This window comes from Puma concolor, chromosome C1 (genome assembly GCF_028749965.1).
Source record: "Puma concolor isolate L17-30 chromosome C1, mPumCon1.1.hap2, whole genome shotgun sequence".
Taxonomy (NCBI): Eukaryota; Metazoa; Chordata; class Mammalia; order Carnivora; family Felidae; genus Puma; species Puma concolor.
The window spans coordinates 173,812,072-173,837,744 of NC_141674.1; positions in this window are offsets into that span (position 1 = coordinate 173,812,072).

Genomic DNA, 25,673 nt, shown 5'->3' on the forward strand with positions numbered 1-25,673 from the left:
GTGAGAATGGGCATCCTTGTCTTATTCCTGACCATAGGGGAAAGGATCTCAGTTTTTCCCCATTGAGGATGATATTCATTGTGGGTCTTTAGTATATGGCCTTTATGATGTTGAGGTATCTCTACTTTGTTGATGGTTTTTATCAAAAATGGATGCTATATTTTGTCAAATGATTTTTCTGCATCTATTGACAAGATCATAAGGTTCTTAGCCTTTCTTTTATTACTGTGGTTATCACGTTGATTGATTTGCGACTATTGAACCAACCCTGCAGCCCAGGAATAAATCCCACTTGACCATGGTGAATAATTATTTTAATTTACTGTTGAATTCTGTTTGCTATTACCATGTTGAGAATTTTTGCATCTATGTTCATCAGGGATATTGGCCTGTAATTTTCCTTATAAGTCAGGTCTTTGTCTGGTTTTGGAATCAAGGTAATGTTAGCTTCATAGAATGAATTTGGAAGTTCTATTTAAATGTTTTTGGAAAAGTTTGGGAAGAATAGGTAATAAATCTTTAAACATCTGGTAGAACATCCCTGGGAAGCCATATGACCCAGGACTCTAGTTTTTTGGGGAGTTTTTGTATTACTGGTTCAATTTCTTCTCTTGTTATAGGTCTGCTCAAATTTTCTATTTCTTCTTGTTTCAGTTTTGGTAGCTGGTGAGTTTTTAGAAATTTGTCCATTTCTTCCAGATTGCACAGTTTGTTGGCATATAATTTTTCATACTATTCTCTTATAATTGTTTGTATTTATGTGGTGTTGGTTATGATGTTTCCTCTTTCATTCATAATTTTATCTCTTTGGGTTCTTTCTCTTTTCTTTTTGATAAGTCTGGCTACAGTTGATTCTTTCAAAGAACCAGCTCTTAGTTTTGTTAATCTGTTCTGCTATTTTCTTGTTTGTTTGTTTGTTTCTATATCATTTATTTCTGCTCTAATATTCATTATTTCCCTTCTTCTGCTGGCTTTAGGCTTTATTTGTTGTTCCTTTTCTAGCTCCTTTAGGGTAAGGTTAGGTTCTGTATTTGGGAACTTTCTTGCTTCTTGAGATAGGCCTGACTTGCAATAAATACACTTCCCTCTTAGGACTGCCTTTGCTGCATCCAAAGGTTTTGGATTGCCGTGTTTTCATTTTTATTGGCTTCCATCTATTTTTTTAAATTTCTTCTTTAATTTCCTGTTTAACCCATTCATTCTTTAGTAGGATGTTTGTTAACCTCCATGTATGAGGGCTTTCCAATTTTTTTTCTTGAGATTGACTTCAAGTTTCATAGCATTGTGATCTGAAAATATGTATGGTATGATCTTAATCTTTCCGTATGTGTTGGGTGATTTGAGACCCAGTATGTTATCTATTCTGGAGAATGTTCCATGTGCTCTTGAAGAGAATGTGTATTCCGCTTCTTTAGATGAAATGTTCTTAAAATATCTGTTAAGTCCATCTGGTCCAATGTGTCATTCAAAGCCATTGTTTCCCTGATTTTTTGCTGAGGTGATCTGTCCATTGGTGTAAGTGAGGTGTTAAAGTCCCCTACTCTTACTGTGCTGTTATCAGTGAGTTTCTTTATGTTTGTAATTAATTGATTTATATATTTGGGTTCTTCTAAGTTGGGGGCCTAAATATAATTGTTCTCTCTTCTTGATGGATACACTCCTTAATTATGATATAATGTCTTTCTTTATCTCTTGTTACAGTCTTTGTTTTATTTTAATTTTTTTAAACATCTATTTTGAGAAAGAGAGAGGGAGCACAAACAAGGGTGGGGATGAGAGAGAGAATTCCAAGAAGATTTGCACTGTCAGTGAGGAGCCTGACATGGGGCTCAATCTCATGAACTGTGAGATCCTCACCTGATCCAAAATCAAGAGTCTGACACCCAACCTACTGAGCTACTCAAGGTGCCCTACAGTCTTTGTTTTAAAATCTAGTTTGACTGGTAGTAGCATGGCTACTCCAGCTTTCTTTTGACATCCATTAGCATGATAGATGGTTCTCCATCACCTCACTTTCAGTCTGCAGGTGTCTTTAGGTCTAAAATGAGTCTCTTGTAGGCAGCATATAGATGGATCTTGCTTTCTTATCCATTCAGACATCCTATGTCTTTTGATTGGAGCATTTAGTCCATTTACATTCAGAGTAATTATTGAAAGATATGAATTTAGTGCCATTGTGCTACCTATGGAGTTGGTGTTTCTGATGATGCTCATTGGTCCTTTCTAGTCTTTGTTTTTTTAGTCACTTTTCCCCCCTCAGAGTCCCCCTTAAAATTCTTGTAGGGCTGGTTTATTGGTCACAAACTCCTTTAGTTTTTGTTTGTCTGGGAAACTCTTTATCTCTCCTTCTATCTTGAATGACAGCCTTGTTGGATAGAGTATTCATGGCTGCAAATTTTCTCCATTCAGCAAGTTGAATATATCCTGACATTCCTCTCTGGCCTGGAAGTTTCTGTAAACAGATCTGCTGTGAACCTGATCTGTCTTCCCTTGTAGATTAAGGATTTTTTTTTCCCTTGTTGCTTTCAGGATGCTTTACTTGTCTGTATATTTTGTAAACTTGAATGTATGTCTTGGAGATGGCCAGCTTTTGGTGAACTTAATGGGAGTTTGTGCTTCTTGGATTTTGATGTCTCTGTCCTTCCCCCGATTAGGGATGTTTTTGGCTATAATTTGCTCACATAAAGCTTCTGCCTCTTTTTCTCTCTCTTTATCTTCTGGGACTCCTATGATAAGAATGTTATTATGTTTTAATAAGTCTCTGAGTTCCCCAAGTCTGCCTTCATTATTGTTTACCTTTGTTTCCTTCTTTTCAGCTTCATTATTTTCCATAATTTTATTTTCTATATAACTCATTCACTCCTCTGCCTTGTTCACCCGCATTTTTAGGCCTCCATTTGGGTTTGCATCTAGTTATAACATTTTTAATTTTCCTCTGACTAGCTTTTATTTCTTTTATATCTGCAGAAAGGGATTTTCTGGTGTCTTCTATGATGTTTTTCAAGTCCAATTTGTATCCTTATAATTGTTGTTTTAAATTCTAATTCAGACATCTTATAGCTAGCTGCATTGACTAAATCCTTGGCTCTCATTTCTTCCTGTTCTTACTTTTGAGGTGAATTCTATTAATAGAATTAAATAGAAATTTTAAAAGTTTTAAGAAGTCAATTAAAGGGAGCTAGATTCTAGGTGTGTTTTGGTCTGCTTGTTAAGAGAAGCTTTATAGAAAAAAGAGAAAGGAGAAAAAAAGAGAAAAAAATAAAAAATAAATTTTTAAAAAATAGGGACACTTGGGTGGCTCAGTTTATTAAGCCTCCAACTCTTGTTTTTGACTCAGGTCATGATCTCACAGTTTGTGAGTTTGAGCCCCACATCGGGCTTTGCGCTGACAGTGCGGAGTCTGGTTGAAATTCTCTGTCTCTCTCTTTCTCTCTGCCCCTCCCCTGTTCACTCTCTCTCTCTCTCTCTCTCAAAATAAGCAAACATAAAATAAAATAAAATAAAATAAAATAAAATAAAATAAAAACACTAAAATAAAAAAATAAAATAAAATAAAAAATTGCACGTTCTGTATCTTAGAACAAAAGAAAATAAAAACAACAATAAAAACAAAAACAGAAGCAACAACAACAGCAATGAACAAATGAACAAACAAAAAACCCAGATGAAGCTAGATCCAGTTTCTTCTAGAGCTAAAACTTTGAAGCAGTCTGTAGTTAGTAGACTAAGGTTGTGGAAAGGATTTGTGCTGGTCTTTTGAGGGAGAAGCCTGCTGTTCTGATTCTCAGACCATCTTGCCTTGATGGAGATGTGCTTGGAGGACACAGGGGTTTGTGATTGGTGTAACAGCTCCGTTCTCTACCTGGTGGCTCACTGGGGTCGGTTAGTGATGGTGGGCTAATGGTGAAAAGGGCTTCACCCTCCTGCTCTCCAGTCTCCAGAGTGAGAAGTTTGAGTCCTTACAGGTACATGGCCAGTCACCCCTCCTGTGTCCTTCCTTCCATCACTCCCCACCTTTCCCCTGTCTGTGTCCAAGCTGTCTTACCAGGTGATGCCTCTCTCCAGGGTTTTATCTCAGGTGCAGCTGTGTTTCAAAACCCCACACTTCAGAGACCCCCTGGTTTGGGCCCACAGTGATCTTCTGGAGGAGTGTCTCACCATGCTGTGTCCCACGCTGCCTTGTCTCAGGAAACAGTTGAACCACTGTGCTGCAGCAGCAGTGGCTCAGAGTTTATGGTAAATTGCAACATACAGCCTACTTCAGGGTTTGCTGTCCTCAGCCAGCGTCTGTTCTTACATGGGTGAACTTGGTAGTTGACAGTACCAGCCAGGTCTTTGCCCCTGTGAGAGGCCATATAATCTTTACCAAATGTACTCCAAGCAGGGGAACTGTTTCTCCCCCTGTGTCCCATGGGATCCCAGACCACCTTACCTGCTGCTGGGGATCTGTACGTCTTCCTCACCAGAGCACCGCCAGGGGCTGACCTCTGACACTTCAGACTCTGTGTTCCACTGTTTATAAAAAAACTGGCAGTATTGAAACTCTCTCCTTTTTCTCCCACTAGTGGTTTGGGGGAGCAGTTTTCTTGTGCAGTCTCCTGTGCATGTTTTCACTCTTTCTCTCTAACTGCTGTCAGGGGGAGGACTTTCTTATGCAAACCCAATATGCTGCTCTTGCTCCTCTTCTGTCTTCCTCCTCTCCATGAAAATGGCTCCCTCCCCTCTGTGGCACCATGGCTCTTCTCTCCCCGAATTCACCTCTTCTGTACCAGGTACCCACCACATTCTCTCCCTCACATTATGCAGATTCTTCTCTTAATCCTCAGATCAATTTCCTAAGCATTCAAAATGGTTTGATGTTGCTCTGCTTGAGGGATGAGACAATCTCAGGATCCCCTTACTACTCCTCCATCTCAACTCCTCCTCTGAATTCATACTTTTACTTAGTATTTAAATATCTAGTAGTTTTGCTTCCAAGTATTTTTTTCATTTCCATGTTGCGTAAGCTCATGAAGTAGGAACATGATCTTATCTAACTTTATTCCTCATGATAGCTAAAAAATTTTCACACACATTAGCATGTGCAAATATACAAACACATATACACATGTATTGATTATAATAAGGAAGTTTTTTTGCAGCATGTTTATTTTTTTAACTACTAAAGTCCACTATTTTTGAAGAGACACAAACCTTCTACACTTGTGTACTAATGTTGTTTGATCTGCATGGTACATAAAGGATTGTCTCTGTGATCTCAAACAGACCAAATCAATCACATTACTATATCTTCAAGATCATAACAGATAAGTTCAATGCAATATATGTCCATCCAAGCATAAATAAGTTTTTTGGGGGGGTGCCTGGGTGGCTCAGTCAGTTAATTGTCCAACTTCGTCTCAGGTCATGATCTCACAGTTTTTGGGTTCAAGCCCCACATTGGGCTCTGTGCTGACAGCCCAGAGCCTGGAGACTGCTTTGGATTCTTTGTTTTCCTCTCTCTCAGCTCCTCCCCAGCTCATTCTCTCTCTCTCTCTCTCTCTCTCTTTCTCTCTAAACATTAATTTAAAAAAAAAATAAGTTTTTTAATATAGCATTTTAGTCTAATTAATTTATGTGAATATTAATTTAATTACTAGTAAAAACATTTCCTAAATTGAGCCCTGTGGATATTTTATTTTTTTTTAATTTTTTTTTCAACATTTATTTATTTTTGGGACAGAGAGAGACAGAGCATGAACGGGGGAGGGGCAGAGAGAGAGAGGGAGACACAGAATCGGAAACAGGCTCCAGGCTCTGAGCCATCAGCCCAGAGCCTGACGCGGGGCTTGAACTCACGAACCGCAAGATCGTGACCTGGCTGAAGTCGGACGCTTAACCGACTGTGCCACCCAGGCGCCCCATGGATATTTTAAAACAATAATATTTTCTTGCTGGAAGAAAATAGTTAACAAATATTGCACAGAATTTCCTCCAGTCTTAGGGACACCTTGATCAAATCACCTTCAAAACACCAATACAGCATATCTAGGCATGTATGATATTAGAGAGAGATGAACACCAGTTGAGGATGATGTACACATCAAACAGTGGTATATAATTGTTGAAATTATTTATCAAATCCTGAATAACTTGTAGTGGTAAGACACAACTTGGAAAGTGGAAACTAGTTATTCATCCTTTATCTGAAGGGACTATGGAGCTGACATCCTGCCTAAATTGAGGTTGTTTGCTCATGCTCAAATTATCTTCAACTTCATCTTCATGGTCTTCTGGAGTCGTCACATCCTAGGTGTACAGGGACTCAGGGATGTTTGGTTTTGGTCATGCATATTGTTTTGATGCCCATCCTGTACCTCACTGAAAGGCTAAATAAATTTGATATTGAGAAAAGCCTATCATGTCTCTTGAAGTTTGATTATTAATCTGAATCTAAAATCACTACAACTATTTGAGCAGTGTAATCATGGCATTTCATCAGATGTGTGCAACAATTATTGGGTATTAAAGATTTATTATTATTATTATTATATTTTTACTGTAGAAATTCTCAGACTTTAACTGAGGTATACAGTGGGGGAAATATAGTATGCCATATTACTCCATGTTATTTGACACAATACACTTCATATAACACATTGTAGGAACTACACATTCAGAAATCTTTCCCTAGACTATATAAGACCTGAGTATCTTCACTTTGGTAGTTGATTTAATGATTTGTAGATTAATATCTGACAGTTGCCTAAATTGTAGAAGAAAAAATATAATCTGCACATGTCCTAAAATAGTTCTCCAAAACAAACAGTTAAAAATTTAAGAAATAAATAGAGAACACATGCCTATAATACATCATCATAATTATAAAGGAAATTTTTTTAAGTGCAAAATTTAATCATAGTGTGTTATATTGGAGAAACAAGACTCATGGGATATAATCAGATGTCAACCGAATGTTTACTACCTTGTTGAAACCATTTTAGCTCAGGTCCCTTGATTCCTCTGTCGTTTATTTATTTATTTATTTATTTATTTAAGCTTTTATTTAAATTCCAATTAGTTAACATACATTTTCATTTCTAGACTTTTCATTTTTCCTTTTTCATAGTTTCCATGTCTATTAAAATATCTCATTTGCCAAAACATGTTGCATTAGGCATTTTACCATAGTTATATTAAGATCTTTGTCTGATAAATCTTAACCACTTCAGAGTCTTCTTCTATTGGTATTTTTTATCTCTTGACCACAGTTCTCATTTTTTTTGCTTTTTCACATGTCCCTTAACCTATAATGCCAGATATTTTATACAAAAGAACAATGAAAGATGAAGCAATGTTTTGCTTTGTTTTGTTTTGTTTTGTTTTGTTACACAAGAGCAGCATGTTCCTTTTGTTTTTGGGCCATTAGAGTAGACCTGAACTTGTCAATATGAACTTTGGCTCATGTGGGTTAGATCTCCGTTACGACTTTATTTTGATTCAGTTGACCACTAGCTGTAAATGTTTTCAGGGAAAAATCAGGATTTTTTTTCCATGGGTAAAAAGGGTAGCTCATCTGCTTTGCCGATTGCTTGAATCTTTGGGAAGTTCCCTTTGCTTTTCAGTCCTACATCAGTTCTCTGTGTAGTAATATACATTATGCATTAGTTTTCTGTGTAGTAATATACACTATAATTTCTAGATTGTCTTGGAAGATTGTTTCTTAGCTTTCTTGCCTACCAAAGCATTTCGTTGGTGAGCTACTAATCCAATATTTGAAGGGATTTTGCCTCCCGACTCTTTCTCAATCTCTCTCTCTCTCCTTCTTCCTCTCCCTCTCCTTTTCCCTCTCCCATTAGTTCATTTAAATAACACTGTGTCCTAAACCTATGGTGAGTTTACAAAAATTACTATGCTTGGAAGTTTACATGGCCTTCTGATGGATTTTCCCCTTTATGTAATGTGTCTTTTATTATCTGGCAGCTTCAGAATTTACTATTAATTTTCCTTTTCAGCAATTTGACTATGTTATGTGTAAGGGGTACTTTTTTTATTTAGCCATGCTCTGAAATTAATGAGTTATCTGAATCATTGAATTTATGTCCTTTGGAAAAAATCTTGGAACTTGTCTTTCAAATATTTTCTCTGTCTCACTCTTGTTCTTCTTCTCAGAATAAAATTATATCCATGCTAGAATATTTGACACTGTTTCTCAAGATATAAGTAGTTTTCTAAGTTTTTTTTTCTCTTTGTATTATGACTTGGATCACTTAGATTGACCTCCCTTCAAACACACTATTTTGTTCTTTTGCTGTTTTCAAGTTTTGGCTAAGCCCATAGATGAATTCATTTTGGTTATTATATTTTTTCAGTTTTCCTGCTTAAATTTAGTACTTTTTATATCTTTTATTTCTCTGCTGAAATTCCCTTATGTTCTTACATTTCATCCATATTTTCTTCTAGAATTCATAACACTTATCAAAGCTATTTTTAAAAACTTATATGCTATTTCTAAACCCTCTGTAAAGGCTGATCCCTTTGCAGATTTATTTCTATTGACTGGCATATTCTTTTGATTCGTGGTCACAGTTTTAGTTGTTTGTTTTGCTTGTTTGTGTGCCTATTAATTTTTTAAAAATTATATTTCTAAAATTGTGTGGAGTTGGAGAAAATAATGGACTAAAGATAGTAATATTTGCTGCCAGAGAAATGTGTATGCATTCCCTTCATCTATCTGTATGCTGGAATAGAGTACTGAATTAGTCTAATTATAGTTGAACTGGATGGAGGCTTGTAGAATCAGGTATGGGAATGTTCCTTACAATCATTTCACCACTAGCTCCAAATACATTGTGGAGAATTAAGACTTTGTGTTCAATTGGCTAGTCTCCCAAGAACACTTAAAGCATTCATAGCCCCTCTGCTAATATTTTTAACTACTCTATACTTCAGAGCTCAGTAGTCAGGTTTTTGTGTCACTTGGAAGTGTTTTGGCTCTACAGCCCACCATCACTCCCAGGTTTTTCATACCACACTGCTGACCTGACCCAGATGTATTCAGTGTTGGCCCCGTGCAGCTTTGGGAGATAAAAATTAAAACTATAGGGACACTTGGTTGGCTCAATCAATTAAGCAATGAACTCTTGATTTCAATTCAGGTCATGATCTCAGGGTCATGAGATTGAGCCCTGTGTCAGGCTCTGCACTGAGCAAGGAGTCTGCTTGGGATTCTCTCTCCCTCTCTCTCTCTGCTCCTCCCTCACATTGTATCTTGTACACTTTTTCCTTCTCTCTCTCAAAAATATATTTAATAAATAAATAAATAAATAAAACTTCTAGAATCAAACACACAAAAAAAATGTAGCAGAACATTTTGAGATCTTGAAGAGGCAAAATTCCTAGGTATGACATAAACATTGAAAAATAGGTGTTATAAATTAAACATAATTGAAATAAAATGCATCTGTTCTTTGAACAACATATTTAAGACAACAAAAATTAAACTTCAAACTGTAGAAAGATATTGTGCTGTGTGAGTGTTTGATTTGACATATATTTATCAATGTGTAATATTGTATTAGTTATATCAATATATAATCATTTTGATATATATGTTTATCAAAGATGTTGTATCAAAAATATAAACTGGAACACTCAATGATACGAAAAAAATTCAATCAAAACTGGCAAAATATATGAAGTGATATTTCACAAGAGAGGAGAGTGAATGACCAATTACTGTGTAAAAACATACTCAGCCTAACTAGCGGTCAGAAAACACAAATTAAAATCCCATAAAATACCATTCCACACTTAACTGGCTGAGGAAAAAAAAAGACAATGCTAAGTTTTGGCTAAGCTGTGGCATGACTAGGACACTCAGACATCACTGTTAGAAATGTAAAATGGTACTATCACTTTGGAAAAATTTTTGAATTTCTTATACAACACAAACATGTGGAAAGGACCTAAATATTCAAATAATAGTTATTTACCCAAGTAAACTGTATCTATACATAGAAAAAATTCCTGTGCTCTAAATATATCTTAAACTTTCTTATTCTTGTACACATCCCATTCTACTTTGAAAACATTGCTCCAGTGAACTGTTTCTGAAATGTTAATTCTTCATGGGCACTACAAATATCTCTTCCTTCTTAAGTAATCCCAGTTTTAATAAGCTGAAATGTCATCATACTTCCTGTACTCCCATAACACTTGAGATATATCCAATAATATTCCTGTTATTTTACTAATAAGAATCTCTGAAACCATGGATGGGACTTATCAAGTGGAAGGATATATGGTTTTGTGGTTAGATGGCGATTTGTGCATTTGAGGTGAGCTGTTCAAATGCCAGTATTTCAAAGCCTTCTTTAGGTACTCGAAGGACATTCCTTCAAATTACTTCATTTTTTGGTTATCAACTTGAGTTCATCTCTCAGAATGAGAAGTATAAAGTCTACCAGATACTTTCATCCCTACTTTTTTTTGTTAATGTTAACTATAAATGTAAAAAGCCCCAGTTACAGCTGTTGCATAAAATTAAACTCCTTTTATCTAACAGAGTGGAAGAGGGGTTAGTTCACTGAAAAATTTAAACCGATTCATGTTATTTTTTTTTAATTTTTTTTTTAACATTTATTTATTTTTGAGACAGACAGAGACGGCGCGAGTGAGGGAGGGTGGGGCAGAGAGAGAGGGAAACACAGAATCGGAAGCAGGCTCCAGGCTCTGAGCCATCAGTCCAGAGCCGGACGCGGGGCTCGAACTCGCGTACCGCCAGATCGTGACCTGAGCCGAAGTCGGACGCTTAACCGACTGAGCCACCCAGGCGCTCCGATTCATGTTATTTTCAGATTCATACATGTTCTTATTTCTCACTCTTAAGTATGAAACTATGGTCAAATCATCATAGCCTTGACTATAACATGCATAGAAAGAAACAAAAACAATAAATTAGCCAATAAAAAAAAAAGTAGGGTGAAAAGATTTTTTTTTAAAAAACAGATTATCAACTATTTTTGATAACAGAATAAAAATATTTTCAGACATGAAAAGGCAAGAGAAGGGGTGCCTGGTGGCTTAGTCAGTTGGGCATCTGACTTCAGCTCAGGTCATAATCCCACAGTCCATGAGTTGAGCCCCTCATCGGTCTTGCTACTATCAGTGCAGAGCCCAATTCAGATCCTCTGTCCTCTCTCTCTCTCTGTCCTTACCCCGCTCTCTCTCTCTCAAAAATAAATAAGCATTTCAACTTACAAAAAAAGGGTCAATAGAAAATATGTTTCCCTTGCTTTCTTTGGGAAACCCACACAAATGTACTCTTGCATCAAAATCATCAACATCCCCATAACCACCACCACCACCACCACCACCACCACCACCAATAACAACAAGAAGAAAAGGGCAGGGGAAGACGACAGAAACCTGGACACTTTACAGCCATCCTGAGTAAAAATTGGTTATCATCTCTGTAGCATTCTCAAAAAGTGACTCGACTTGGAGGAACAGAAATGTCTAAAAAGAAAAATAGTTATAAAACAGGAAGAGGGTTTAGAAAAATATAAAGCTTCGTGGTTACCAACACATGTAAGTGTGAAAATTAATAATGATGAATGGATGAAGAAATTTTGGTTTATATACACAATGGAATACTACATGGCATTAAGAAAGAATGAAATATGGCCTTTTGTAGCAACATGGATGGAACTGGAGAGTGCTATGCTAAGTGAAATAAGTCATACAGCGAAAGACAGATACCATATGTTTTCACTCTTATGTGGATCCTGAGAAACTTAACAGAAGAACATGGGGGAGGGGAAGGAAAAAAAAAAGAGAGGGAGGGAGCCAAACCATAGGAGACTCTTAAAAACTGAGAACAAACAGAGAGGATTGATGGGGGGTGAGAGGGAAGGGAGGGTGGGTGATGGGTATTGAGGAGCGCACCTCTTGGGATGAGCACTGGGTGTTGTATGAAAACCAATTTGACAATAAATTTCATATTAAAAAAATAAATTAATTTAAAAATTTTCATATTAAAAAAAGAAAATTAATAATGAGAAATCTGTCCAACATTGTGCCTATATATAATACTGTTTCACACACTTAAATCTGTTAAGAGGATAGATCTTGTGCTAAGTGTTCTTACCAACAACAAAATAAAATTTAAAAAAATGAACAGGAAACAAAGCAATGTGGAATTTTTACCACTGGGAAATGCTTGGCATGACATTGACTAATACATTCAAAGTCAAAGTGGTATAAATTCTGATTATTAACTGAAAATTTGTGGTAAAACTATTGATACAGGATTTCGTGATAGACTTTACTTCTTGTCCTTGACTTGGTAATTGAGACTCAAACTGAGACTAAAACTAAGAACAGAGTGGTTTCAAGTAACAAATGTTTTAGGTCCAGGTGCCACTCTAGGATTTAGTAGGAATAAATTAATCCAAACAAGTTTTAATACCAAGAAACATCAACACAGCTGTTCATCTTTGAAAACATAAGGCTCAAGAAAAAGTAGATTCTCAGTCTGGAATTATTCATCAAGGAAAAAGTGCAGCTGTGTTTTGTATTCTCCTCTCCAAGAAGAGGGAGTCGGTTTCTTCTTCCCAAAGCTAAGGAATATGGTGTCAAGATGTTCAATCCTAATTTTCACTAAAGGAAATTAATAGATGACATCTAAATTGAGAAAATATTATGAAGCATAGAATTTAAAAATGGTGAGAGAACCAGTTGCAGAAAGAAATGAAAAAGATGTGTTTGCCTGATGTTGGGAGTATAGCACTGAAGTTTAGGACTGGCAGGAGGCAGCTGGTTAGAATTCTTGTTTTTCATTTACATCATCAATATTATCTACCTATATGTATGCACTAATTCAACAAAAATATGTATGTGTGTGTGCATGTGTGTGTTTAAAAGGTGTGTATTTATGGAAAATATTAAAGAAAGCAAATGAGCCACTGACTAATGAAGCAGTATAATACTTGAGAACAATAATCCTTGAGAACAATTTTCTAAAATAGACTTACATAGAGGAGCTTTAAAAAGTACAACTTCTATTCCCAAGCTTTTAATTACAGAAAATAGACTTTCTTAATATACCCACATTTTATCTGACTATAGAGGAATGTTTCTGGACACTAAGTTCATAAAACACAGCAATATATAAAATACCACATTCTTTTATTTAAAAAAATTAATAATAAGGTGACTAGGTGGTTCAATCAGTTGAACATCTGACTCTTGATTTTGGCTTAGGTCATGATCCCAGGGTCATGAGATTGAGCCCCACATCGTACTCCACACTGAATGTGGAACCTGCTTAACATTTTCTCTCTCCCTTCCTCCCTTTGCCTATCTCTCTCCCTCTCAAAAAGAAAAACCTATTAAAACATAAAATAAAATAAAAATTAAGAATATGATCATGTACTGTATTTGCAAAAAATAAAAATACATACCCAAATTCAGTATTTATTTTTGAAATAATTTTATGTCTACAAAATTTAAAAACACAGTCAAATGGTTTATTTGAGGAAAAGACCACAGGCAACGTTTTGTGGATATAAGAGACCTACACATTCAATTGTCAACATTAGTCAACCGAGAAAGAGAAAGATGAACATAACATTCCTAAATTGTTGTCTCACCTTCCATCAGTCCAATAATACATGGATGAATCTTTTCCACTACATAAAATTCAGTTTCTGATCGGTACTTTGTCATTTTTTTCATCATTCTAAACAATGCCAATTTAAATTATGTGATAGTGGCAGTGTAAGTACCTGATGTGTCTAAATGATGAAACATTGCCAAAAATGATAAAGCAGTAGAGACTCAGTATCAGTTATGGAAGCCTCTGCAGTTCCTAGGTTACAACAACCTTTTCTTAGCTGAAAAATAGTACCAATTAAGTACAAGACCATTTACAGACCTGAAATCTTTTCATAATAATTTTAAAAATTATTATGTATGGCATAAAAATATAAAAGATGCAATTCTCATTACCAGTTTAAAATATTAGCAGTTTCATTTTATGTTAGGATTTTTACACTCTTGCAAATGGCATTTATGAATACTTTGAATCTCTAAAAGAAGTGACAATTGCACTGTCTGCAAAAATATTATAAATTACATTAATAGACAAACAAATGTGTTTTATCACTGACTATTTGATGGATATCAAGCAGTAAGCCATCATCTGATGAAGTGTATCTATATATATATATATATATATATATATATATATATATATATCAAGATCGAATACTTTGGTTTCACGTGTGGCACTGGTAGATACTAGATTTCTATGCTTTGTGCCTACAATGAACAGGATTTGGTTTCAATTATTAGTCCTTAAAGTCACATTTTTAGTTCAGTTTCAATATTTCAAGCTAATACAGAAATATTGAATTTGTCTATTTTATCATGGTAAAATTAGAAATTAACATTTGAAAAAGGAATTGGAGAAATAATTGCTATTTACCTCACGTAGTATTGGGCAAAATAACGTGGCCTGAAAGTAGAACAAAGTATTATTTACATAAATGTATATGGATCTTTTCTTTTAGATACTTGTTATTTAGAGGAATTTGTAATTTATGTAAGCTATTTTCTATATGTATAAGCCTTGAAAATCTCGATCTTAAAGACACATAAAAGTATCTCTTACTATCTTTATATTACACAAATGTCAGTGAAAATACAATAAAAATGCTTTAATGTCGATAGTATTAACATATGGAGAAAATCAATGCTGCATTTTCTGCCAAGATTTAATGTAAAAGAACAAAATCCTGTAAAGTAACCTAAGACACTTGCCAAATTCACATCTATTCAGAGCCCCTAGCATTCCACTATAGTACATAGATTACCTGGTTTTAAAAACTAAAGCTTTTTGTGCCCAAGTTTCCAGTTATAAAAATGATGCATTTGTTATTTGAAAAGCAATATATGAAAAAATATATAACTGAGGAGTTTCCAGTTTTGGGTAAGATGAGTAAGTGCACCCCTTTCTCTCCCACAGAACACACCTATAAAACCTTGACAGAATGCATGGCCCAGCAGCTTGAGAACTCCAAAATGTAAACAGCAACAGGCAGATTGAAATAAAACACTGAAAATCAGAGTGCCTCCAAACTGGTGATGGTTTGCCATTTGCACATCCTTTCGTGTCTCCTGGCCTGAGCTTAGCTTAGTTGGGAACTTTAGACCCAGTGCTGGGGGGCAACAACAGCAACGGCATACAAACAAAAAGCAGACCAGGAAAAGCTGTTCAGTTCTAGCTTGAGAAGTGGGCAAAGAAAGTAGAAAGTTCAGGGAAACAGAGGAAAGAACATTTTTGTCTCTCTTTTCTCTCTTTTGCTCATACCATAGAATCTAGGTAGCCCTGCAGAGGTGCTGCGAGTGGTGACAGCATCAGCTGCAGTGCTGGGAGCCTGCAGGAGCCAACAGATTAAGCAATGGGAACTTTTCTCTCTCTTCTCTCCGGGGCTATTGATTCAAAGCATGCGGCCAAAGCCCAGCTGTCTACTCTATTTCTACATCCTCTCACCTTTTGCTCCTGGATGGCTCAATGGCAAAAGTAGTTGCTTTCTGTCTTTAATAACACAGTGGGAAAGAGGAGCACAAAGGAACAGACAAATGCTGGGGAGATTTTGGAGAGGAAGATTGGAAAATCAACTCCATAAAGTAGTGTAGGATTTATGGGCCCACTTGTGGCTTATGCATATAAGGATCTAACCCTAATTAACATGGAGAAGGCTCTAAGAACTGAGATAACAGGTGAGTCAGCCAGTTAAGCCTCTGACTTCACTCAGGTCATGATCTCCCAGCTCCCTAGTTCCAGTTCTGCATCAGGTTCCCTGCTGACAGCCCAGAGCCTGGAGCCTACTTTGGGTTCTGTGTCTCCCTCTCGCTCTACCCTTCCCCTGTTCACACTCTGTCTCTCTCTATCTCTCAAAAATCAATAAACATTAAAAAAAATAAAAACTAAAGAACTGGGATAACAGATCTCTGCTCACATGTTTCACTAAACCCTGTGTGGCATACATGGAACAGAGCTGTCTGTGTACCACAATAGACTTGAAAAGTGGACTAATGTTGGAACCACAGCATGGAGAATGCAGGTTAGTCCTTGCAGCTTGAATGTAATCAGGTGAATTTCATACTAAAACATAAATTTTAACATTCCTCTTTGAATTTAAACAAGACCCAATGTCTCAAGATATGAAACTCAAAATCTCCAAATTTAGTCAAAATTATTCAAAAATTAGTCAAAAATTGCTCTAAAGTTAAAATTCCTCAAAATGATCCAAAGTTGCTCAGTGTACAATGAACCATGATAATACCAACCAGCTTGGAAAATCATTCAAAAGATGACAGGGAGATGCTCGAAGCAGTTGTAATAAAAATTGTAGTCAAACACTTGAAACAAATGTTAAAATATAGAGAGAATATATATAAAATAGAGAAGAAACAGGGGCGCCTGGTGGCGCAGTCGGTTAAGCGTCCGACTTCAGCCAGGTCACGATCTCGCGCTCCGTGAGTTCGAGCCCCGCGTCAGGCTCTGGGCTGATGGCTCAGAGCCTGGAGCCTGTTTCCGATTCTGTGTCTCCCTCTCTCTCTGCTCCTCCCCCGTTCATGCTGTGTCTCTCTCTGTCCCAAAAATAAAAAAAACAAAAAAAAACAAAAAAAAAAAAACGTTGAATAAAATAGAGAAGAAACAAATGGTAACTTCAGAACTGAAAAACCCACTGAACAAACTCAGTACCAGAATTTTACTTACCAAAAATACATTTACTTACCAAAAAATACATTTACTTACCAAAAATACATTAGCATTTTTAATCAGCCATTTGTTGTGTAATTTCAAAATAAAAATCAATCACATATTGATCAAAATAAAAATCCATCACTTTTTTGATAAAAAAAGACTTTTCCTTTTAGCTACCAGAATAATTAAATATATAATTTCAACTCTTTATTTGTTGATCACATGCATTTTTCCTTTTTTACATTATCCCAAAAATAACTAGAACTATGAATAAAATAAAAATGTGATTTCTAATATCTCTTATTCTACGCTAAACGAGTCTATGCCCATTGACCAAATTTGCTTATGTGCATGTACAAAATATTGCAATTCAATCCATTTGTCTCTAAATAAATGGATCATGTTAATGTATAATCTGATGTTATTACAGGAAACTTGAATTTTAATGAACCCTATTTGATTTGGATGAGTCAAGACAGGCATAACACAATTGAGTCAATTAGCAAGAATTTTGCAATCAATGTTGATTAAGAAAATGGGATGATGGTATGTGCATAATTTGGAGGCTTTCCCTGGCTTGAACATTAATATAATGAGATAAACATTGGCATTTTAAAGATATTGCACTGATCTGAAATGAAATGATGCATGTTTTTGATACATGTAAATATTAATCTATATACTTTTTATTATATATGACTGAGAATCCATGCAAGGTAGATCTAAGAAAGGACAATACACTGTTCTGCTTTCATGTTCCAGTAAACATAACCATTAAATCTCTTATGGCTAAACATGTAATGAAATAAATCTAGGATATGGCACAAAATTATTGTGATTAGATTTTTGTATGATACAACACTGATGAAAATATATTTTTGTTTTAGAGTTTGGTCGGAGTTTTTTAATGTAATTTACACATTATATATGGATGCTGATCTGTCCCTACAGACATATTTTTCTTGTGGAGAAACCAGTGCACTTGATTGCCTTAGGTTTGCAAATAAAATGTGTATACATGTTTTCTATTAGTTCTTTACAGCGTCAGTAGCTTTTCTCTTTAATATATTTAACTTCACAGGTTGTATTGGGATAATTATATTTGTCTTCATCAGTATTCTTTTAAATTATAATTTAGTTAGTCCATTTTCCTATGTTATTTATATTTTTTGTTAATGATTTTGAGATATTATATGATTTCATATGGCATATATTTGAATGTCGTATGTAAATTTTCTTTGATAACAAAGCCTTCAAAGTTCAATCATGGTGTTAAAATAGAACTCATGCCTTATAAGACAGCTATGGTTTATATTAAATCATATAAAACAAATATTTAATAAATTGAAATATGTCAGGATTATGATACTGAGAAAATGATTTAAAAATTAAATATGTAAAACAAAATAATAGATCAGAATAATAAGCTATTTTGAGAGGATAATGAAGTTCTATTCCATAAATTTGTATCTGCCAAATATCAAATCGGTTCTTGAATAACTGTTCTTGATATGATTCCATTTTTATATGTAATTTAGAGTCATCAACCAAAGTAACTGAAAATCCATTAGCATATTCTTTCTACTTATTATTTGAAATCATATTTTCTTTCACAGATATTATGAAATATCATGAACACAATTTTGAATATCATTATGCACATTGTCCATGTTAACTTCCAGAGATATACCAGTATTATGTTTCTTTTGTATAAAACTGAAATATTAATATATTTTCTCAGATTTTTACATAGTGATAATTTTTCTTTTCATTTATTTGTCATCATGTGAAAAGTTATAATTCATCCTGTTACATTTAAATGATTATTTTTTTTAACGTTTTTTATTTATTTTTGAGACAGAGAGAGACAGAGCATGAATGGGGGAGGGGCAGAGAGAGAGGGAGACACAGAACTGGAAGCAGGCTCCAGGCTCCGAGCCATCAGCCCAGAGCCCGACACGGGGCTCGAACTCACGGACCGCGAGATCGTGACCTGAGCCGAAGTCGGACGCTTAACCGACTGAGCCACCCAGGCGCCCCATAAATGATTATTTTTGTAAAAAAGTTAATCAAGGAATAAATGTATCTTTAAAAAAACTGGGACTTATTCTTAGAAATTCTCGCTATATTATTGATTTTTTTGTATGAATTTTGTGAAAAACTATGATTTGTTTAAAGACACTGAGAATTTATACTAAGACATTTGTTCATCTCTGTGAGAGGCAGTGGGATTATTTTAGGAAAGAGGAAATATCATTTCTGATGTAGAGCAGAACATAGTATCTATTTGCAACATGCTGAATATTACAAAAAGTGAAGCACAGTGTTATTATGGAAATTTACAAGGAAATTTGATATAAGGATGCACTGAAGACCTCCCCCCAAAGTATCTTTTATAGATAGAATGTAGCTAGGTCTTGTTTTCTCATCCTGATAATAAATCTGACAATTTTTATATTTTAACTGATTTAGAGCTTTTTTTGAGAGAGAGAGAAAGAGAGAGAGAGAGAGAGAGAGTGCTAGTGGGGAAAGGGCAGAGGCAGAGGGAGAGAGAGATCGTCAAGCAGACTCCACATGCAGCACAGAACCTGACCTGGGGCTTGATCTCACAACCCTGAGATCATGACCTGAGCTGAAATCAAGTTGGACGCTTAAGCGACTGAACCACCCAGTGCCCTAGAGCATTTTTATTTATGGTGATTACTGATATGGTTGAATTAAAATTTGTCATTATCTATTTTCAGTTTGTTTCCTTCGTTCTTTCTTTCTTTTGTCATTTTTCCTACCTTCCTTGGATTTAACAGAACATGTTTTGTTGTTCTTTATCTCCACAATTATTCATACGTTTTAAACAAAATTTAGGGGGTTCTCTAGTTTTAATATTATATACACACACACACACACACACACACACACATATATGCTTAAATATAAATATGCATATATATAATGCTTAAATAATATATATTAATATATTTAATATATATTAATATATTAATATATATTAAATATATTATTATATATTATATATATTATTAGCAATTATATATAGCAATATATATATAGCAATTATATATAATTAATATATAATACATATTAATATATATATATATGCATATATATATATATATATATATATATATATATATAATGCTTAAATAATCTGTGTTTGGCTTCAAGGACTATTATACCACTTCCCATGTAGTGTGAAGGCCCTATAACAGTAATTTTTAGTTCTTCCCTCCCATACCTTGTAATTTTTTACTTATACATATACTATAAAGACAAAATAATTGTTAATGTTTTTGCTCTAATCATTCAATTATCTTTTGCAGAAACTAAGCACCATGATGATCTCATCTTCATTCCAAATGTTATTTAGCTCTTTGTTTAAATCTAGTTTCCTGTCGCTTGTATCTTTTTCCTTCTACCTGAAGAACTTCTTTCAACATTTCTTACAAGGTATGTCTGCTAACAATTTCCTCAGTTTATATTCATCTGAGTAACTTTATATTTCTGTTTGACTTTTAAAGGATATTGTTATAGAATATTCTTCAAGATTCTGGTTGACTTTTTTTCTTTTTCAACATTTTAATTATTTTTTCCTTCCTGTTTACTTGCATATGTGGTTTCTGAAGAGAAATTTGCTGAATCTCTATCGTTGTTCACTTGTGTTTAAGGAGTCTTTTTCTCTGCTTACTTTCAATATTTTCTCCACTTCTCTGTTTTTCAGCTATTTAAATATGATAGATTTGGTTTTTTTTTTTTTTGATATTTACCTGACCTTTTATTATCCAAGTTTTTTAGATATGTGGTTTCATACCTGGTATCAATTTTGGAATTTTTTTGGCTATTATTTCTCCAAATATTTCTTGTGTCCCATTCTCTCTTCTGTGATAACTGGTTGTATGTATATCACACGATTTGACATTGCACTGTATTTCCCGTATACTGTTTTCTATTTTTCTTTTTCACTTTTTTTCTTTGAATTTCAGTTTGGGCAATGTCCATTAACCTACCTTCAAGTATATTGATTTGTTTTCTTCAACTCTGTCAAGTCTACTGAGGGCCTGATGAAGTCTTCTTCATTTCCATCACTGCGCTTTAATTTCTAGCATTTCTGTTTTCTTATTTATCATTTCCATTTCACTGTTGAATGTCTATTTGGTTGTCTAAATTTTGCATTACAGCTTTTAACATATTTGTCATAGTTATTTAACATTCCCTATCTGATTGTTTCAATATCTCTGTCAATATCTCTGCTTCTGTCCATGATGATTACTTTGTGTCTTCAATATGATTAGTCTTACTTTTTTACATACCCTCATAAATTTTTGATTCAAAATGGACATGTTGTAAAATATAGACGATACTGAGGTGAATAAGTTTATGCTTGAAAATGAGCACACCTTTCCTTCTGTTAGGTATTTAGTATTAGATTTTACATTCATTTAGTCAGAAAGTTGACTTGGTATGATTTTTTTTTATATATATTATAATGGTCACTCTCAATGCATCACAAGATTTAAATTCCTCCAGTGATTCTTGTGTTAGAGTATGGGCTATTTGCAATTTCTGTCCCATTGTTTGTTTAGTTATTTTCACTCTTGACTTTAGATGTTCCTTTTACTTTGTTCCCCGGGGAGAATTTATCTCTTGCAGCTCTAACAATTGTTTTCCGCTATTACTTTTACTCACTGCTTATTTGACAGACGGTATGGGGGTGCAAGGTGTTCTCTGGTGAGAACTCCAATTTTGATTAGGGACTCTGAAACCACGTATCAGTGTCATGGCTCACAAGTTTCTGCCTCTCATCTGGAGGTAATGCTGAGTCTATCATGTATTACTATTCTTGATAAAAAAGCAGCGATGTTTATTCTGGTGTGTGTGTGTGTGTGTGTGTGTGTGTGTGTGTGTTATTGTTATTTTATTTACCTGTCTCCCTCCCTCAGCTATACTGCTTTTCTAGATTTTTCATAAGCCTGCAAATATTGTTGCCCTTTCCTGGGTTGATTAAGAATTGTATTAATTTGTGGAGGGAAGTGACATGGGTCTAGGCGGTTCTGGCAGTGGCTGCTGTTTCCCTCATGCAGCCAACCCCATGATGGAAGCTATTCTTTGATTCTTCCTGAGAGTGAATAGTTACTGAACTATCTGCCAGAAAAGCCTGTGAAATATTACAGGCTCCCTATCCTATGTCTGTGGTTCCCAGCAAACTTCATACTGTCGCCCCAGTTTATTCTGACCTTTGGTAATTTGGTAAAAATGCCTGGCTCTTCCTACTAAATAATATGGCATCAGTGGCCTCTATTTCAGGTAAGCATATGTATGGGCAGTGTTTCTACTTGCAAGTACCTGTCTCTCTCCAGATTCCAAATTAACTGTTTGAATTATAAGTGATGCATTAAGATATGGATTTTAATTTTGTAGAATTGAATCATTGGAGACTTTATTTTAAAATAGAGAAAAGTACAGCCAGAAAAAAAAAATATTATTAAACTCTAATACATGAACAAATTATCATTGTAAATATTTAATCTTATTTTCTTCTTCAGCATTTAAAAACTTTTTTTTTAGTGTTTATTTATTTTTGAAACAGAGAGAGACAGAGCATGAGTGGGGAAGGGGAAGAAAGAGAGGGAGATACAGAATCCCAAGCAGGCTCTAGGCTCGGAGCCATCAGCACAGAGCCCTACGCGGGGCTCGAACTCATCAACCTTGAGATCATGACCTAAGCGACATTGGACACTCAACCGACTGAGCCACCCAGACACCCCTACCTTTTTAAAATATAACAAATTAATTACTAATACATTAGAAGTTTCCTAGACCCAAAAAATAGTTCTATATTTCTGTATTATTTTCAATACTTAAAATTTTATATGTATTTCTATATTATTTCAATACTTAAAATTTTATATGTAACTTATAGATCAACTGAAGTTTTTTTGTTTTGTTTTGTTTTGATTTGTTTTGCCTTTATGCTTTTGACACCTATCTTGATTGATGTCTAGCATTTGTTGATACTGTGAGCTTTGATATCTAAACCAATTTCTAAAGCTTCTATCCTGGCTCCTTGAGATTTTATACTCAGCATCCACCTGCCGTTTCTCCAACTTGGGCCCATTCTCTGTGTTAAGGATTTTATTTGTTCATTAATTCATCTCAGCTATGGCTTTTAAATTTAAACATAGCATATTTATTAGTTCAATATATTTGGAATGATATGCATGTGGAAGAGAGATTCTGTAATCATTCTATCTTACTGCTTGGAATGGGCACCATTTCAAAATATTTATTGTGGCACTATCTGGGATATTGAGTATAAAATGCATGGTTTTTTAACACTAGAGGTGAAAATGTTATCTATGATGATATAAATTGTCTACATATATTATCTTTTGCAAAGAAATCAATTTTGTGCATCTGAAAAATATTCTATTAGGAAAATCTCTAGGGAAAATCAGAGGTGTTCTTAGGAGAAACTGATGACTCCAATTCTGGAAATGAAAGAAATACAGTTTTCTTATATGTGTACATATGACACATCAAAATGGAATGCTACCTCCTTACTTTGTAATTTAAAAATGGTAGAAAGCATTAACCTCTAAATATGGCATATTCAAAAATAAAAAGAATGAGGACTTCAACTAGTATGGTTAAAGATTCAATAATAAAAGTTTTAGTATTTTTATCAAAATATATTAAAAATAAACTGTAAAACATTGACAACATGATATTCACATATTTTAGAAATTGCTATGTAAGACAAAACCATGTTAGTTTTGTAATTCTAGAAATATTTTCTACATTGTCTGATTGATTCATAGTGTAGTAAGGTGATGTAGCTTTCATTTTGCACTTGAAGTGAGGTAAACTGATGTCTGGGCTTCCATATTTTTAATCTGAGCTATATATAAACATATTAAATAATTATACTATACATGTATACTTTAATTTTAAATTCAAGGTGTGCATTCCCCATAAAATAACTGTTCATAACTATAAGAAAGGGAAAGTGTACTGTATATTAACAACTTATACTTTTACTAGCACTAAAAAGAGGACAAATTTTGTTGCAACTCACCGAAGTGTAATTTTATATCACGTTTTTTGACTAACAGGAAGATTGAATAAACCTTCTCTTTCCTTTCTTGCTACCTTTCTAAGAAACTTTACATACTTCCAATTCATGTGATTATATAGGGAAGTTATTTACTCTTTTGACTATATTCTACAAATACAAATGTTACCTGTGAGTTTGGTAACCTAGCTGTATAATAAATTGTAGAGTTATAAAAGTTAAATATCAGTCAGATGTACTAAATAAATATACAATTCTTAATTCTGTTTCTTGCTTTGAAACAGTTCTCAAATATGTCAAGAATGTATTTTAGTAGATATTAATCACAAATCCTACACTACAGCATTGGGAAGGTGCCAAAATATTATGCAATTTGAATAAATATAAACACATAGCTGAAATGAGAGCTAATTTTACAGCTAGTTACCTTTCCTTTATGGTACCTTTTAATATCTCTATATCATTATATCATTGTATCCTTGTTTATTTATATATTTTAAAATAAAATTTGTATATATTTAAGGTGTACAAAATGATGATTTGATATACATATAGTGAAATGATAATTATAGTCAATTAACGTACCTACTGAGTTACCATTTGTGTGTGTGTAATGAATATACCTGAAATCTATTTTTTAGCATGTTTCTCGTATTCAATACAGTATTAGTAGTAGTAGTTCCTTTCATAGATTCATATTATCAATTATCCTTAAAACAATAACTAGATAACTGTAATTTTTATAAAGAGAAAGGTAAAAATAAAACAAAAACATGGGTCTGTATTTCAGCACAAATTGTATTATTTCACCATTCTATACACTCTATGGCAATATATTTTCTAAGAATTGCTACTAGATGTTTACTAATTATTAGCATAGAAAATGGCTATAATTTTTCAAGTTGTAATTAGTTATGGTGACTGAATCAGATCAAGCACTGGGCCGTCAGCTGTCTTAGATTATGAATGCAAGACATTACTTGCTCTCTTCCAGTCAAGGCAATTCATTAGTTTTGCTGTTTGAGAGCAGCTGTACCCTTTGAGATGTGATTTATTCAGATTCCCTCACTATTACTGCAGAAGCATGGGGAGATAAGTGATTTGATGAGGCTATGTATTTACTGTCAAATGCCATTATTTTTTAAATGTGCAGTGGCAGTGATAGGAAGTTTGTATTTTAAAAGCAAAGGATTAAGTCAAATGAAGAAAAGCACATAAAATCTAAATGTAAAAAATTATATCTCCTCTACTTCGGCATGCATTTTTCTTATTTTTTTTCAGTTTTTATTTAAATTCCAAGTATTTAACATATAATATAATATTAGGAGGCATGCATTTCCCAAGAGATGTTATAGAAACCATTAAATTTTCACTTTGCCATTTCTACTTATTAATTGTGAAAAATAGTTACATTATTTAAAATATGAGCATAGAAAACACAATTGTTGAAAATATGAATTGTCAAATCTTCGTCCACTGAAAATAATTATAATTGTCCTATGTTCATTGCCACAATTTAATTTATGCATACATATTTCTCAAAAATAATAAATTAAAGAGGAATTTGACTTGAAATGAATTATGTATCCAGACAACTTGATTTTAAAACACTTTCCTGCAGGTGTGTGCTGTAGAATAAATAAATCAAATATTTGCTTAAGTGTTTCTTCAACATCCATTTATAAGGTCATTAAACAAAATATTATTGGAAAATTTATACATATGATAGTGGCTAGAAAACTTGAAATAAAGTGTTTTAGTAACTTTTAAAATGTTTCGTCATTGGGGCACCTGGGTGGCTCAGTCAGTTAAGTGTGGACTCTTGATTTT